Source organism: Gobius niger (assembly GCF_951799975.1).
Source record: "Gobius niger genome assembly, chromosome: 9".
NCBI classification, from domain to species: Eukaryota; Metazoa; Chordata; class Actinopteri; order Gobiiformes; family Gobiidae; genus Gobius; species Gobius niger.
The window spans coordinates 12,224,369-12,243,154 of NC_136860.1; positions in this window are offsets into that span (position 1 = coordinate 12,224,369).

The following is an 18,786-nucleotide window of genomic DNA, read 5'->3' on the forward strand; positions in this document are numbered from 1 at the left end:
ACCGTTTTTCCATGCTCTGATATGTTCTTACCTGAGTTTAGACGAGTTGATACGTACCTGTCTGGTCTTTGTGCGTACCCGTGGAAGAGTGTGGTCGCTTCCAAACTATAGGAATATGTTGGGAGAGGCCAAATGCTAACAACATCTTTGGTCGTTTCGCGTGACTGAGGGCACGCACAAAGTCCAGACAGGTACGCATCAACTCGTCTAAGCCCAGGTAAGAACATATCTCAGTATGGAAAAACGGTGCCCTGTTCCTTTAAGAAATTTGAAACATAACATGATCCTCAGATGGTGAGGATAATCATTAAATAGTGATATTGGGTCCATATAAAACGACCATATGAATGACCATAAAAATTCACTTCCGGTCACATGGACTTATCTAAAATGATAGGACCCAGAGAGCATTTCTGCCATTGTTGGCTTTTCTCCCATAATTAACATTTTTTGTCGGAATCTGCTCCCCTAATGTATAAACTGTATTATGCTCAACATTTGTTGTATCTAGAAATACACAAATGACTCTTCCCTGCGGCCAAACTGACACTTGCAGCTCTTTGCAGGAACACGCTAAGCTAAACATGGAGCCAGTATACAATCAATGATGATCGAGCTGATTAGCACGTATTAAGTTCCTTTCGCTGTTACTAAGAAGCCAAAATACCACTTAGCCCTGTCAAAACAGTTTTAAACATCCTCCCATAATCCTATAAACTGTGTCGATGCTGCGGCCAATCACGGTATTAGTTTCGCTCGAGTCTGTCAGGTTCTCATGGCTGCTGGCTACTCCGACTCTGCCATTAAAATCGATGCATAAATCTGAAGATATCCCTTTAATCCCCCGCATTTATCCAAACGTTTATAGGTGACAGTGTGCACTTGCAAGGAATCTAAACGGACTTTGGTATTTAGCCCCAGGTTTGTCCCGAATCGGACACGCAGGAAGTGGATTTATACTTCCATCCTGCAGATATGTTTCGGTTTGGTGTGCGGTTGACGCCGCTGAAATCGAGGACCCATTTTTGAGCTTGAAAAACTTCACTGGTATGTGGTTCTTGATGATTTTTTTCTCTCATGCATGTTTGAGTAAACTTTCATTGCACCTTGAGAGGACTCGGTTTCAAAGGTTGTGCAGGAGAAGCTGTTGCCGTATCTCATGGAGTGTTCCTGGGCAAGACACTTCACCCGACTCCAGCTCCTATGTACACTGTTGTATAAATGAGAGGTGGTTTATTTTGTCCTTGATTTGATGAACTAGTGTCACAAAATAGATTTTTCACGCGGTAACCAAAGAGATTGTTTAGCTTATTTTCTCCCTTAAAGCACTACTAAGTAACTCGTACCCCTAGAGGCCTTAAGCGCCACTGCAGGTGTCATCGCATGTTGTGTTTTTTCACTCATTAATTGTCCCTGAGAGTAAATACTACGCTGACAGAAAAGACAGAGGGAGAGAGGGATATTGTACATCCAATTACACAATGGAGATCTTTTTTTTCTCAAATTTTGCTGAAAATACTGCTGAAGTGGCGCTAGCCCGCAGTTAGCTTTGCCTGTTAGCCTGTTAGCTTCTTCTTCGTGATTTCATTAGTGTGTATTGGGGCCTCCGGGTTGGAGCAGGAAAACTGCAAGTGTGGTTTTCTGGACATAGACACCACCAGGGGGAGATGAATCATCCCATTAGCACTTGTATTACCCCCAGAGGGACTACGGATAGGATTTATTAAGGTAAACAAGTTTCTTAGTATTGCTTTAACATCTTAGTTTTAATGTCAGAGTAAAAAAATGTAAACTTCACAACGTTTTGTCCAAGATTTCCAAAAAGTGAGTACAACATGTTTGTGCTGCACTGGCCGGTTTCCCTCGCGTATTCATTCATGAATATTGACATGTTTGGAATCCAAGTCAAGCACGAAAGGCGACCAAGATAACGGTGTCATCCAAATATGGTCATTTCCTCACTGGGAGAAATGTTAGTGCAAATGCGCAGCCCTTACAAAACTTTATGGCCCGTTTTCCCCAAAAGAGGTTTCATTCCACTCTTGCAACAACGTCTCCACTTCTACACTTTCCAGTATATTTTGAAAACAATATTTTGCAGTTTTTATCAAAAGGATTTTCTAATTCCTCTCTGATTAATTTAGCTTTCAACCCAAAATTACAAGGCAACATTTGTTCACTTATTAATTTCTTATTCAGAAACTAAAAAAGATATATCAACACAATAAAACGAAAAAATTAACCTGGCTCTAAGTATATAGACAATTTAGGAACAATTGTTTTTATGCATAAATGTCTTATTTTTAAATGAAAACATAAAATGACACCCGTAGTGTTTAATTACATTTTTAAAAAAAAGGCATCATAGCACTTAAAATTGAGAAAAATCTTAATTTACTTGAAATAAGATTGTTGTTGTATTTTCTAAATTTAAAGTGCATATGACATGTTTTAATATAAAAAAAAAAATATGGATAAGATAAGATAATACTTTATTGATCTCACAAAGGAGAAATTCACTTGTTTACAGTCGGCGTTCAAGAAGATCACTCAGAGTAGTGCAACAACAGACAGGAAAATGTGCAACCAGTAAAATAGAATAAAAACGAGGTATCCAATGTACAACAAGCAGCAGAAATATAACAATAGGTGAGCATAACATCAGTAAGTAATAATTATCATTTTATTTCAGTGAAGAAGCAATTTACTGAAGAAATGTTGGGTAAAAAAGTTAATGTAACAGTTAAGATAAAGTTAATTCGAATTTTTAAGCTGACAGGAAGAGACAGATAAAGGTAACGTTCCGTAGCAGTTTGACTAATTTCCCATGGACATAGCATGGTCACATGGCAACAGTTTACCTGTTTGCCTCAATCTATGTTACTTCCTGTCTGTGTCCAATAAGGAGGCCAAATTATAAACATCACAAAACTAAAGAAAGCTGGGTAAAATTTTGAGCAAAATCTTTTCGAAAAATTGTGTCGATTGCGTCATACACTTTTGCTTGTGCCGTGTGAGCGCGGGTACAGGCCAACGAGCGCACATTTGGCTACAGTCCGACGAGGCGTGTTCACAGATCTGTATGTCTTTCAACATGCTCAATCCTTACCAAATACATTACAAGCGCATAAGTGCCATAGTCAAAATATGAGCATTCGAATGAAAGCGATATTGCTGCAGAGCACATTTTCCAATCACATGCATTTAATCGTATAACTGAAAAGCAAGACAAAAGCCACAATAAAGTAATTTCTGCAACCTGTAATCTCGGTAAGAAGGCGTGGTAAGAATCAAAGGTTTGTTTTTTTTACGAGGCAAAGCATAAGTCACTCAGCAGGTTAATGCTGGCTAATAGTTCTCATGCTTGCACGAGTTTGGTTTCTTTGTTGAGCAGTTCACGATCAAGGTTATTGTCTGGAGAAAATTGCTCAGTAAAAAGATCACAGGAATTGTGTGAACTGCGTAGGTACAGCCCAGACTATTTGTATCTGTAGCCATCTGGACCTCACACATTTTTGACAACTATGGAATGGGCTACTTTGTTGTCTCCTTTGACCCATTCCCCTTCAGTGCTTTCCTGAACGCACAATGTAGCGACGGGTCCCCGCAATTCAGCGCATTTCAGCTAATCCTTTTCACGCAACACTCTTTCGAAAATGTAACTTGAAAAGCGACAGCGGCAACACTGTGTCTCGTCGACTTGTCAACAGTTATGACACATTCACGGCGGAATAACTTTGCAGAATGTCTTTTACTCACACTCTGTTAAACCCCAGTCCGTTGCATTGACTTTGATTGGCAGGATTCATTGTCTATTATCGTCTATCTGCAACCCTGGCTGCCTGTGCGTGTGTGCTTTTTTTTTTTTCTCGAGTCACCTCAACTTCAGGCATTCGCACGGTAATACGCTGTAACACACTGCCGGGAGCATAGTGCGTCAAACTGTAAGACGCACACGGGGAAAAATTTGTCCTGACGTGTTTGAGATGAAATCCAAATGAAGCGGAGAATGTATCGATCAGAACTTGATAGCACGGTGGTCTTTTAAGCTAGCCTACCAAACTTTGTGTATACTGTCATGTGTATGGTGATACGATCAGGAAGACGTTATCATTCAGGTATTTGGTTACGCTCACTCACATTGTTGCACTCTGCCCGTTTTGTCTTTCTTTCCGCCTGGCCCCAGAAGTGTCATTTTACTGTGTAGGCGCTGCTTTGGACCGTTGTCATCAGCATTAGGATCCTACTACAGGTCGATCGATCTTTGGAGAGTTTGATTGGCGGATGCCGATATGCACTGCCAAAGATATTATAAAAATGTCTTGTCTATAATCCTGTGTATGAAGCTTCTAATCTATAACATGTGTCAGAGTTGAACTGTGACAGCAGGGGGCGCTTTATTAGGGGTGATGTGCTGATTTATTCAGGACGTTCACGTTTGAAAGACAAGTCAGTAGATTCCAAAACAAAAAGCGAGTCTCCATCTCTTATGGTTCTAAAATTCTAAGCAAAAGTCTTAGGGTTTATACTAGCAAGCAAGCCAAATGAATGCTTTTTAATGCAGTTTTTAATGTCCAAATACTATATTTTAATGCCACAAACGCAGAAGAAAATCAGAGTAAATTTAATAACATGTATTTTTTAGACCATAGTGTTTATTTTTGATGAGCAATGTCAACATTTTCTAATAAATTTAGATTTAATGCCAGTTTGAATCTAATTTAATCCTTTTATTGACATTTAAAGGAACAGGTCACCGTTTTTTACATACTGAGATATGTTCTTAGACGAGTTGATGTGTACCTGTCTGGTCGTTTTATGTGACTGAGGGCACGTACAAAGACCAAAGATGATGCATTTGGCCTCTCCCAGCATATTGCTATAGCTCCAAACGGGGGTGCAGTTGGAAGCAACCAAGCTCTTCCACAAGCCAAAAACCAGACATTTACGTATAAACTCGTCTAAGCTCAGGTAAGAACATATCTCAGTATGGAAAAACGGTGGCCTATTATTATGATTTTGGCACAAATTATTTGATGAGTATTAATCTACAACATAGATCTATACAATAGGTTCTGAGAATCAAAGGTGTACAAACTTTCACCGCAATGTTTCTCAGCTCCCTGAGGCCTGGGAAGTTTCTCATTTTACGGCTCTGACTGACCTCTTTCCAAAGACCCAAAAATCGGGAAGCCTCTTTCATTTTCGGCTCCAGAGATATCAGCCTTTTGTTGGTGTTGGCATCAGATCGCCCGATAGCCGATATGGTAAAATACCCATATATACAGTAGATCAATTTATCGGTCAACCTTGAGATCCTGCGATTCACGACAAATCTCAAACATATCAGAAATCCCCGCAACCCTGCCCCGCAGAGTCGTCTTTAACTTCTTTTTTCTCTCCAGTCGGCTTCTATAAAAACAGACCCAGTTCAAGTTAAGCAGTCTGAGAGATGAAAACAGCAGGTGCCCAAGGACAGAGAAATGTTTAGCTTTCTTCGCTTCTCCAACCACCTCCATTGTGTCACACTAACGTATTGACACAGCCAAGTCTTGCTCATAAACCCTCACTGACTTGATTTTTTTCATGGTTCGTCCACTTCCTTTTTCATCCAAGCAAACCAGTCACAGGATGAGTTACATATTTTGCCTGGATGCACTTAAAACGGAATAGGAAATGGTAACTGAGGTTATCTCACTCACGGGACAAATGCCAGTTACACCGTCGCTAACTGATACACTTTCAAATGCATATGTTTTATTCATTGCTATCATTTTCAGTCAGTTCCAAACATTCCTTTTACACCCACAGTTCAAAAAGCCCCATTATCTGAACTAGACTTTGATACTACCAGACTTTCTTTTGAAATCTTGCCACAGCCCTTTTCCCCCAAATTGACTTGATTTATCGGACGACAATGCATTCAAATCATTATTTTTTTTTTCTCCCCTGGGCGCTTTCATCTTCGCTCAGTCACCCTCCTGCTTTCGGCTCTGCGCCTTCTTTCTCCAACAAATCATTTGATCCTGGAAAATACTGTACCACCTTTGCACCGCCACGAGCCAAAAATCGTAAATAATTCTCAGCTTGCTGACACAAAGACTTTTTATCTTTCACTGCTACGCTAAAAAGAAAAAACTACTTTGCAACAATTCGTGTATAACATATGACCTATTAAAACATCTTGGGTTGTTTTTGTGTCGTGATCATGACAAACGTTGTTGGTGCATCTAAGGGAGAGGCTTGATATACAAAAATAGCATTTTAAAGTCTTTGAATTCCGAAAGGAGCGCTGGCTCTCTCGCCTAGTCTGACTAAAACAGGATTGCCCAAACCCATGGAAACCTGAGAGATTTGATTGGGGGAGCGCGATCCGACTTCCCCCAGAGCCGATCGTTGACCTGCCTGGGCTGTTTATAGTATACATTAGAGCACCATGTTTCAGTCTAGTCAAATAAAAGCACACCTTGGCCCACTTTCCATCCATCCATCATCCATCTTCTACCATTGGTTTGTTGCCTCCCTCTCATAAGGGGCTTCTGAACCGCTCTTTGTTTGACCCGTCAACGAGGACCTGTTTGCCATGGGAGACCTTACCAGGGGTTCCAAGCCCCCGACAACTATCCTTCGGGTGCTCAAACCGTTCCACCACGTTAAGGTGAAGGCCCACTTTGCATGCTGTTATTTATTCACTCTATAGGTGCAAAGTTCATACCTCACACTTCATTGGAGTCTTTGTTGTTTTGTAACAAAACTGACTCCCCAACAACACATTGTCCAAAAAATATTGTGTTAGCTGCTTCTGATGGAGCAAAGCCCCACGTTACTAGATCAACGAGGATGAGCAAATGTTAGTGGCTGGATCAGCGCCGAGAATGTGTGTTGGGCCATGAGGCAGACAGAAGGTTCCCATCAGAGCTTCAGCTATAACGCTAGCTCATATGAACAAGAAACAAGCACCAATAAAGTCAGTAAAACCATCAGGTACATATAAAAAGGCCTTTGAAGTTGTGCTGTGCTTATTGAATATATAGTTTATTACACAATTCTCATCAAGAAAGAGCCACAGCGCTTTTGTAGCATAGTATCATATAATGTTAGCCTTTAGCTGTTAGCCACGAGTGCTAATTGGCCACTGTTGGCCAACGGAATTGATGTGCATAGTCATCAACCCCCTGCTCCCTGCTGTCAAAACTTGTGCTAAAGGGCGTTGTGACTGGAGTAAAGTTCCAAATAACTGTGGGAATATAATAACTGCAATTGTTTTTGATTGAAGTTATGTAAGCTGTCATGTTTTTATGTTGTGCAAATAAAAATTGCACAGTAGGGGAAGGAAGGCATCCAACAAGATACAGTAAGTGTGGAATGTGCCGCTGCTAGGGCGGGGCAAATGTTGAGATTGACATTAAATTAACTTGTTTGGACACATTTTCCTTTTTCCGTGTGCCAAAATGTAACTCATTAGGCATAATCTGCAGCATTTCAAGATGACACGTACAAATCTGCAAGGTGATATGGTAGCTTTGTTGAATGGAGATTTGGATAAAGAATCAGCATTCATTCCGAATTCATGTGCACAGTTCGCAAGCTGGCTACTCCGGTTCAATGTTTTGTTTTTTTAGCCATCAGCATTAGTCATCAAACATCGCAAATGGGTAAGGGATAATGTATAGAGCGCTGGTCATTATCGGGAAAATAAGTACCGACAGGGTGAACCGGTCTTGTTTCGCCCTGAAGTTACTTATTTTCCAGATAATGACCAGCGTTCTATACATTATCCCGCTTATTATACGGCCATTTGCCAACTGAACACACACAACATAAACTTCATACATTTTTATGAAGGCCCGAAAGGTTTATTCAATGATTTCCAGGGCAAATAGTTCCCCAAAGTTTGCGCATTGTTAGGCAACGTTTGGCTAGGCTAGTAGAAGCTACAACTAAGTAGCCTAGCTACTTACTTGAAGGTGTAGTTGGAGAGAGGAAGAAGAAGAAGAAGATCTTTATTTATATAGCGCCTTTCACAGACATAGTCACAAAGCGCTTTACATGAGACAATTGAACATTCAAGGGAGGAGGAATGGTGGTGAATCTATGGGTAAGTTGAAAGTCGGACTCCCGTTAACTTCATTATTTTTTTCAGAGGTCCTCTATCAGAAAATAATGACCGGTAGAACTTTGGAAAATACCATTTAACTCAATGGAGCGTTCTACTTGCATTGTGAAGAGCCGTATAATAATAAGTGATCAAGACGTTTTCGGCTGCATTGACGACATTTGTGTGAAGATAAAGTCTGATTATAAATCATTACTTAACGTACAAACCTGTTCAGATTTGACCTTAAATAATAATTAGCGTTCAAAGGGGGCAATTAACTTGTTGACAATGTTTTGTTTTCCCAACATGCCAAAATGTTAAAAATGGACAGGCTTCACAAATTCATTTGTGTGTGGACAGACTGCGGGTCGACTCTTTGGTAACACAAATGACTGGCCACTCCACGGACCCAGGCGTGGATTTGTAGCGATAAAAGCAAATAACCCAGACCAGTGATGTGGGGTGAATTGTCAGTATTTTTAGGGGATATACTGAGACAGTCCTCCAATAGAAAACGACACAAGTTGTCGTTGTCGTTTGACACGGCGTCTGACAACACTAGGACGTTTGAGGACAATGATGGAAGCGGACAGATGGAGTTGGAAATGATGCATATGGAGGAGAAGAAGGTCTCACAACATCGTGTGTTGTGTTGTCGTGTGTTGTCGTGTACTGTCATGCCCTGTGCATGTGTGGCTTTTACTATTTTCAATCAGTGATTGAAAGGACCCCCTCGAAAATGAGATGGCACATCTCAATGGGCTATCCAAAATAAAAGAATAAAGAATAAAAGAATAAAGAATATGTATTTGGAGGACTTGTTGGGATATACTGTACTTCCCGCGGTGGCCATATGAATGGCTCTCAGATGAGTGGGAAAGGTAACCCGGTGCACTTGGTTAACCGCTGCAGACAGGGCGATGACAGGTGACCAGCGGCATTGAAGGATGGGTCAGATTCAGAAGACGAACCCCCTTCACCCCTTTAACAAGTGGCAACAGAAGCATAAACCATCATTTTAGAAGTTTTCAAGGTATTTTTCTCTCTCTATCTTTACTAATATGATTTCTTAAAAATCTATTTATCTATTACCAATTACAAAAGCTCACTTTCCGCGATGTAAAGGTTGTTCATGGTTCCATTTTTGCTTTGCTTCTCAAGACGATTATTCTGTCAGAAAGTAGGATTATCCCCCACACTTTTAGTTGCCTGATCGTCCAGATCCAATGGCTAAAACCAGTTTGGACAAAGGGACATTCATCCTACTTCTACAATCCAAGAACTGTCCCCATACAAGCCCTTAGTAGCGCCAGCTCAGCCTACGGTAAATAAAGCTCCGTGACTCATGTTCTTGGCTTTCAAACGAGGGATGGCATGTCGATAGATTGTGAAACTTTCGAAATCCGCGCACGGAAACCCAAGTTCAGTTGTAGTTTTTTTTTAAACCCCACAGATCCTGCAAACATTACCTTTGAATCACCTGTTTAAACAAACACGCTGTACAGACCACCTCGTATGGCATGTAACCACTTAACTACTGTCCAAGCCGTGCTAAAAGCGTACAGCAACGACCAAAGTGTGCACGATTTCCAACAGTGAATGGACCCAGTGTTTTCTGCATTGGCACACTCTTCCTGTACATCAAACATACAGGCTACAAGCGCTCAGTGAACTAAATATAGCTACATATAAACTTGGCCGCCGAGGTTAATTCACGAAATAGATTCCCGTTTCGGGGATGCCAGCATTTACATTTAGCTGATTCTGGTGTTTGCTGTGGTTTGGCCCGTGCCGCATTAAAAGCATTACGCTGCATTTGTTGACATTACAGTGAACTGAAGAATGGTCACCAATGGGGGAAAACGTTACCTCACCCGCCGCTCGGAACAGGGGATAATGGGGAGCTAATTTTTTCATATATTCACCGCAAACCGTGAGGCGATGTCACAGTGACCACTGGTTTTACTCTCTGAAAAGCAAATATGAAGGGGCCTTTGTGATAGGCTCTCCATTTGCAACAGTACAACAAACGCAGTTGGTCTTTTTATTGAGAAAAATAAATGTTTCCCAGTATACTGTACTTAGAGGTGCACTATGCAACTTTTTTATGTGGAAAAAAAGGTTGATATTTCTGCATATTTGACCTCTCTCCAGAAAACCTGCAAAACAATTGATCCTGGAGCGTTGTGGCGACCACCATGATCAAAAGTAAAGGCGTCATGCTGACCACCCATACAGCCACTGGGTCACTACAAGGTCAAATACACACAAATATCAACTTTTTTTTTTTTTTTTTCGCATAAAAAGTTGCATAATGCAGCTTTAAGGCTTGCTGTTATTTAGATCCACTTCCCTTTTAGCCTCAGTAAATCAGGTTGATGGATGGTGGTGGATTACTATATGGTCTTTGCAAGTTCTCTCATTGTTATGATATGATGCTACTGTATGAAGTGTTGGGTCTTGTGCATCGTTGCCAAATATCGGATAAAGTAGTGAGATTAAAATGTAAACTTAGGCTACGTTCAGACTGCAGGGCTTAAAAGGGGGGTCCGCTCAGTAGTCCGACAACACATTAGTCCGATGTCTCATTATTCCGAAAATGTATATGTAAAACTGAAGAGTCCGCTGACCTTAAGGTTAGAGCCAATGGCTGTATATTACTCTCTAATCCACAACACAACTGGGTTAAACATTTCGGACTAATGGCATCTCTGCTCAATGGTAATTTCCGGAATAATGAGGCATCGGACTAATGGGTTGTCAGACCAACGACATGGCATCCAGTTGACGTTTGAATAAGGGAACAGAAAACAGTGCAATTGCAGCTGGCAATGTAAAAGTTTTGGGAAGCTAACAGAGCGAGTACGTTAATAACCAAATCATTTTAAGAAGGAAGAGAGACAGTTTTATTGGACTACGGTGACGTGTAGGTCGGATAAATGCGACCTGGCCATTCAGACTGAAGTCGCATTGCTAAAGATCAGAGCGGATTTAGGGCATATCCAAGTGGCCTGGGTCGCATTGGAAAAGATCGGATCTGTGTCATTCAGCTGTCATGAAAAGGTCAGATACTGGTCATATAGTGGCGGGAAAAAAAGCCTGTTGTCTGAACATAGCATTTGACTATCACTTTAAATGCAAAATAATAAAAAAATCAAAATCCATTCATTAAACTTAGACTATAAACAAAGAATGGACTAATTATCACCCCCTTCTTTCTGAAGCCATGAGGAAATAGGGCAGGCTCCAGAAGTTCCTTTCTCAACTGGACTTTCCACAAGTCATTACTGAACACAGGCAGGTCATTCTGACCTCCACGTGTTTGTCTGAACACGCGCAGCATCATCCTTTTTTTTTTTTATCATTGCTATTTTTGTTTTCGTCCTGAATGCCGCGGGGAAAGCCACGCTCACTTTTTCCATTCTTAATATACAGTCAGTGTTTCAGAAGCAATATTTAACTTTCTGTCCAAAAAGGGCAAGAACAGAAGCGACCAGTTTAAAAGCTCTACTCAAGTAAAGCTCCAAAGATTTCTACATACATGTTTTAGGTGCATTTTTTGACAAAACATTTAGGTAAACATGGTAAGTAGTCTCAACTTATAAAGCGCTTTTCTACCTTCACAGGCCCAAAGCGCTTTACAGCAAGGAACCATTCACCCATTCAGACTCTCAGTCATACTGTCAGTGTACGCAGACACTGGAGGCAAGGAGGATGAAGTGTCTTTGTCCAAGAAAACAATGACACTGTGCATCTTCGTCACCCAAATGTATACATTATATAAAGAGGAAACAAAAGCCATTTTCTGTTCTATTGTAGAAAATATCATCTTGGCTCTTACTCCTCCTAAAGCCCATAGTTAGCTACATGTGTTGACAAAGCAAAAGCTGCTCACTTCCATTTGTGCTCGAATAATAGTCGCTCACAGGATGAAAAGTAAGGCCAATCCGATATATCGGCTGGTCAATATTCTTGCACCCTGAGTAATGTCGGCAAGAAAAAAAAAGGGAAACTCCAAAGCTCATCTTCAACTTACCCACCAAATTGAAAGTGACCTTCTCCCGGTCATATCCTTCGACCCCTGTAGCCTGTCCGCACCCGCAGAAACCTCAATAAACGCCTCGACGTCCCTTGACCTGCGAAATACCGTCGGACAAAGAGCAGATAGAGCCCCCCCCCCGTCGCGCTCCCTTCCTGTTTAAAGCCACACACCTCATTCATCTCCGGGCACTCAGCGGGTCAAGTGTAGTCGACAGGCCGCACTTCAAAACCGCCGGGTCAAATGTCAGCCTTTCAACTCGCGCTAAGAGGCCGCTCATGTTTTGTTGTCATCAAAGAAAAAGCTGGAAGAAAAATGCAACTTGAAACTGGCTGGATCCTTAGTGAAAAGATACGTTCTTTCAGGTTAGCTTGGTGATCACCATGGAGACCTGAAGAGGAAGGAAGTTGGTCTTTCCATAATATTCCTTGGGTTCAGATGTCATTTTTAGTTCCACATGCAGAGGGATGAATGGGCAGATTGAGGAGGTCATGGCTATGTATCACTGGAGGACTGAATTTTCAGCCACAAAACATTTTTTGATGAAATGATGCACTGCCTTGGAGGTGAGGGAGCAATAGCCAAGAGGCAACATCGTAGACGAAAGAATAAACCCTGTTCAGCCTTATTCTGAAAAGTGTAAACTTTCATCAAGGAAAGAGTAAACTTGTAACTTTGTAAGGAGAATTCAGCATTTCTGGCAAATAACTAAATATTTTAAAATCATGCGCCAAACAACACGATTCATTGGGATAACTCATTGCTTTTAGCTGCTGAAGCCTAATAAGAAATGTCGCAGGCTCCGGAAGTTCCTTGCTGAAAATGGACTTTCAATTGAAACCTTAAGTCATTAATGAACACAGGCTTGTCATTTTTACCTCCATGTGTTTGTTTAAACATGCACAACATTGTCCTATTGTAGTCCTTTTACTACTTTTATTATCACCCTATTCTAAATACAGGCAAAACCCAGCCAAATTGCTAACATGAACGAGCTTCAGCTAGCTCACGCTGAAGGTTAAGGGGGAAGATACCCTAGAAATAATAGAAATATCTGAGCCTGTTCCTACAAATGAGCACATTTAGTTAGCCATTGAATCCCAGATCCAATTTAATTTGAACGTTCTATCCCATACAAATTAATAGGCAAGACAGGTCCCATGCTAACATGTATGAGATTTATATCATTTCTGAGGTTTCTTTATCATTAAAGGGGGGGTATTATGCAAAATCGACTTTTTCAAGCTTTACATCATGTTATTATGTCATTCCCTCATTAAAAACATGCCTGAAGTGTTGCCTTGGCACATTCATGTATTTTTGAGTAATCTGTAAAAACTCTGATGGCGGCCATTTTAGGGATAGGTTTGCCTGAGTCCTCCAAGGAACGCCCCCACCTCCTGGAGACGCCTCCGAGCTTTCGTCACCAGCCGAGTAACCAACCACTGCTCCTCTGCAGAACCCCCTCCCCACTGATGCCACGGACAGTGTGGAGTGTGGAGGGGGCGTGTCTGAAAGGGTCAGAGGTTCTTAAAGAGACAGAGGCCTATTTCAAGACATTCACTACAGCCATTTTGAGAGAGCAATTTTATACAAGGCAGTTATTCTAATTTACTGCATTTACAGACCAACAGAAGGTTGCGTCATAATTGTAGTGTGCTATAGACTGGTGCTATGTGATTGATAAAAGCATAATACCCCCTCTTTAACATCTTATAAGATGATGTTTAGTGGCCACTGGATGTGTATCTGACCCCACAAAAAGCAAACCTTAACTTATTTTGAGTTAGCATTAGGCTCAGAGGACACTTTTATATGCTAATTTGTATCTAGTAAAAAGTAAAATCACCAATGATCTGTACATTTGTCACTGATTTCAAACTAGGCCTTGTCCTCACCTATATGTGGTCGATGGGTTGACAACAGCTGAAAACCTCAGGATGGTTCATAGTTTGCGATGATTGATGGCTAATGCTAAAAGGCTATAGGAAAAATACGTTGAGCAGGCGAACGGACTCTGAAAAGTATCCCGGACTAGCTGACTTGCTAACTGTCCACACATGTTAGCATCGAACACCACCCTCACGTAGTCTTAGTCTTTTACAATCTATGGGAGAACCACTTGGATGACATTCAGAATTGTTTGTAGGGCTTGAAAGCTCCAACGAAACCACAGGCGTGTGTTTAAAAAAGTAGTTTTTTTGGTCTTTAAAACCACAGACAAACGGATGGCTAACAGCTAGTGCACATGGCATGCTCATAGTACGACTCTGGGGGAACTGACGGAACCGTTTAAAGGGCTGATGCGGAAGGTCACAGATTTGTCGTCAGATTGGCCAGATTCTCACACACTCTTTGGCGTGTTTGGCCGCTAGTACCTGGCAACCCATGCACCTTCCATTTTCCATCTGAACACATCCGCCGGTCTCCGTGTCACGGAAGTGTCTACCCAAGAGGTCTCTTAATCTCGGCGGTTCTTCCCACTCGACAGAATATCCCTTTATCTGCAACACTTTCCAAACCGCAGCACAGAAACTTAATTAATCAGATAGCATTAATTTTGAGCATTGAAAGAAAAGACGAGGCCTTCTCTTTTTTTCTTCCCCCGTTGCTAAACCAGTTCGGCGAGTATCTGTCCCCCCCAGTGAAAGGAAGCACACAAAAGCGCGGTTAAACGTCTTATCGTGATTGATTGATAAAGTCTCAAAACGGAGCACGGCTTTGCTTTGGCAATCATTGTTTTTAATTAAAAATCATAAGCGCATGAATGCCCACCCCCTGGCAGCCGAGCGGTGGAGGTACCAGCCAGAACCACACACTACTCCCACGAGCCCATCAAATCTGTGCCTGTGAAGCGCAGCAAATTAAAGAGAGGTGAGTGAACGCTTTAGTGGTTCAGCTTTTAGAAATAGTAGGGTTCACTGTTTATTTTTTGCATCGTTTATTTCTTTCTTTTCAGCCCGGAGGCTTTATTCAACAAGACAGTTCCGAGTGAAAGGAGGTGAAGAGCGGCATCCAGTAAGTTAGTCATGGCTCGAACCCACAATGCTGGGGTCTGAACAGTGATTGCCCAAATGTTCTTCTGTGTGGGAACATCTCTGGTGGAAGCCCTGGTGCCCAAGACCCCTCACTGGTTTAGGTTTAATGTATTTAGGAAGTGGGGACGGACTGTGAAGTATTTTGTATGTAGGGCATGGAAATGTTGAAATTGAGTATTGTCAATGAAAATATCTGTGTTGTTCTGCCCTTTTAGCCAATAGGTTGCGTTCAGGACATTCTGAAATGTCATGTCATGAGTTCAGTTGGAGCATGGTTCGATACACAACTCGACAGTTGTGGGAAGAAATTGGAACCGAACTTCTCCAATTGATTTCCCTGATGATTACTTCGAAGTTTGGATTCACAAACCTGCCGCATTCGTCTTCCGGCTGAAAGTTCTTCCATCTGACCAACATCAAACCCATCGTTTTGATTATTGTCTCCGCTTTTGGACATCTAATTTATGTGAGACTGTAATCGGACCGTAGTTCCTATGTGCTAAGAGAGAAGACGTTTGACTTCATGATAAAGGATAAAGGAACAGGCCACCGTTTTTTTCCATACTGAGATATGTTCTTACCGGAGCTTAGACGAGTTGATACGTACCTGTCTGGTCTTTGTGTGTGTGCTCAGTCACGCAAAACGACCAAAGACGTTGTCAGCATTTGGCCTCTCCCAGCATATTCCTATAGCTCAAAACGGGGGTGAAGTTGGAAGCTACCACGCTCTTCCACGGGCTCAAAGACCAGACAGGTACGTATGAACTCGTCTAAGCTCAGGTAAGAACATATCACAGTATGGAAGAACTGTGTGCTCTCAGTCACGCAAAACGACCGAAGATGTTGTTAGCATTTTTGCCTCACCCAGTGTATTCCTACAACATCAAACGTGGTGAAGTAAGAAGCGACCACGCTCTTCCAGGGACACGCATGAAGACCAGACAGGTAGGCATCAACTCGTCTAAGCTCAGGTAAGAACATATCTCAGTATGGAGGAAAAAACAGTGACCTGTTCCTTAAACCCAAAACCAAGTAAAAAATGCAGCTTTCTTAGTTTTTGTTTAGCAGATTCTTGGGGCTTGGTCATGTTTGAGTGCCAGATGGCTTTAGATTTCCTTCTTTTTGTAGTTTACTGGTGGGCAGCACTCAACTTTAGGGTGCATTACCGTCACCTACTACGCTGGAGTGTCGATCCCTTTTATTTCATTCATCAACACTCTTAAGGCGAGACACTGCAGGTGAATAGGGGAAAAAAATAAATGTAGAGATATCAAATACTTTCACCTGCCGTGTCTCACCTTAACTTACCCTGCCCTCATTTCAACATTCCAACGTTTTTCTCGATGATGATTATACTTGTTACAATGGAAGATGACATGCTCTACAGTTTGCAGATCTAACCCACACTCACATGAGCCTAACAGATGCTTTCCTGTCAAGCACAAAGTAGTGTTAAGCCCAATACCCCACAGTTCACCTTGAAATAATAATTTGTTACCTTGTATTCATTTGCAACACTTTAAATTTTCCAACGATCAGCAGTATTCCAACGTGACAATTTCCACTTTCATATTACACAACAATATTTACAGCTTTACACAGGACACGAGTCACCCGATAATGCTGGTAAAACTACTCCAGGACGTCTTTGCTCAAGTTGCTACAGTGCAACTTCTGTTCTCGGCAGCAGATGGGACGATGTTGCAAGAACATAACTATTTTACGACATAATATTATATTGATTGGCAAGTGTAGCTTTCGGGGTTGGACTCGGTGGTAGAAACGGTTTCTTAGAGAATCGTAAGAGAACCTGACGGGGATGTTTGATCAGCCGCCAACTTTGTAAGTCTGAACACAGACGCGATGAGCTCAGGCCATGGTACTGTATGTTTCTGCCAAAGCAAGACCTATCAGTCACTGTCAGATGTTACGAGGAGAGTGAGCGTAAAATTATGTGGAAGTCATGTGTCATGTGCCTGTCGAAGAATTTCATTTGCATGGAGAGCGAGGAAAGACCCTAAAGGCCGATTTCAAATTAGTATTTTGTAAGGGTTTGCATGTTTCATGTTTCTCAGTCTCGGCTGTGCTACATTAAAGTGAGAATACTCATTTCACCACAATATAACCCAGTTTTAGTTAAGATTATGCAATAGAGCTTTCAACTGGAGTTTTTTTTTTTTTTTTTGACATTCGAAATGTCCTTATTGGTAATTAGAAAAGCATGCACTTCTAAAGGTGCATTATTCAACTTTTTATGTTTTTTTTTTTTTTTTTTCAGGTTTTCAGGGTAGAGCGTTCGTCAGCAGTGAAAACCTTCCAAACAATGGCTCCTGGAGTGTCCTAGCGAGCACTGTGATGGAAAGTAAAGGCGACTCATACAGTCGCTGGGTCAATACAAGGTCAAATACACAAATATAAAAAGTTACATAATGCAACTTTAAACATGCATATCATGGATAATTGAGGCTTAAAGGGGCTAGATGCAAGTTAGCCATTTTATGCTCACTACTGCCACCTCAGGTCATACGTGTAACTGCAGCTTCTATTTTAAGCTTGTGCATGACGGCACTTTGGACCCGAATGAACACCTTTTTGAGTGACAGTGCAGGATTTTAGAAGCAGGTCTGGTCTGGGCTCATTCTATACATTAGGACATTGCTGGAACATGTAGGGGGAGTAAAATACTTTTATTTTTTTTTACACTTTTAAACCCTGTATAGTCCCTTTAAGAACATTCCTTTAGACACCTCAGTGCTGATCTTTTATAAAAAATAAAAAAAAGGACAGTAAGGAATGAGAAAGATTGAAGCACAATCTTTAGACAGCTCTAGGAATGATGTTACAAAGTAAAGAGATCTTTCACCTCCAATTAATGGTATGCAGCTGCAAATGAGTGGGGTGAACACATTATGAGTAAATGGATTTCAAGATGTTCAAGACTGTTTTGTGTTCCATATGTCCGAACAAAATCCAGGAAATCCAGACACATTTTTTTGTCTCTCTATATTCTGCTCACAAATTGACACGAGCTGTAGATCCATGTGGAGATTGGTCGTCTTTGCAGGAACATTTTTAGCAGGTTTAAATCACCTGCATTCCTGTCTTATTAGCGGCCCATACATTTATCACTATACTTGACCTTTCTGTCAGACATCCCAGGACTTCAATAAGATCCTCCATTGCCCCACAGGCGACTTCTCTGATGGTGACTGCCGTGAAAAATGACTCAGGGAGTCTGGGGCCACAGGATGAATGAATCGCCGTCTTTTCACAACTTCTGTGGTCAAAATGATTGAATCCCAAAAGCTGCAACGACGATGTCCTCGACACACCACAAATGCTACAATGTTAATGCCACAAATGCAAAAAAAAAACTTTCCATCAGAGGATTAAGGGGAGTTGTTGACAGTCACAAGCAAATGGAAATCAATGCGGGAAAAAAGTGTAATAAAACTGCAGTTGAATGTGTTTTGGACTATATTTGTATTTACGACAAACATATGCAGTGCAAATAGTTAAGAAACGTCATTGTTTTCCAAGAAACTTACTTTACTTTGTACACTTTTTAAGGCAAGACACGCCTGGTGGAAATATGTATTTTTCAGCTAGTT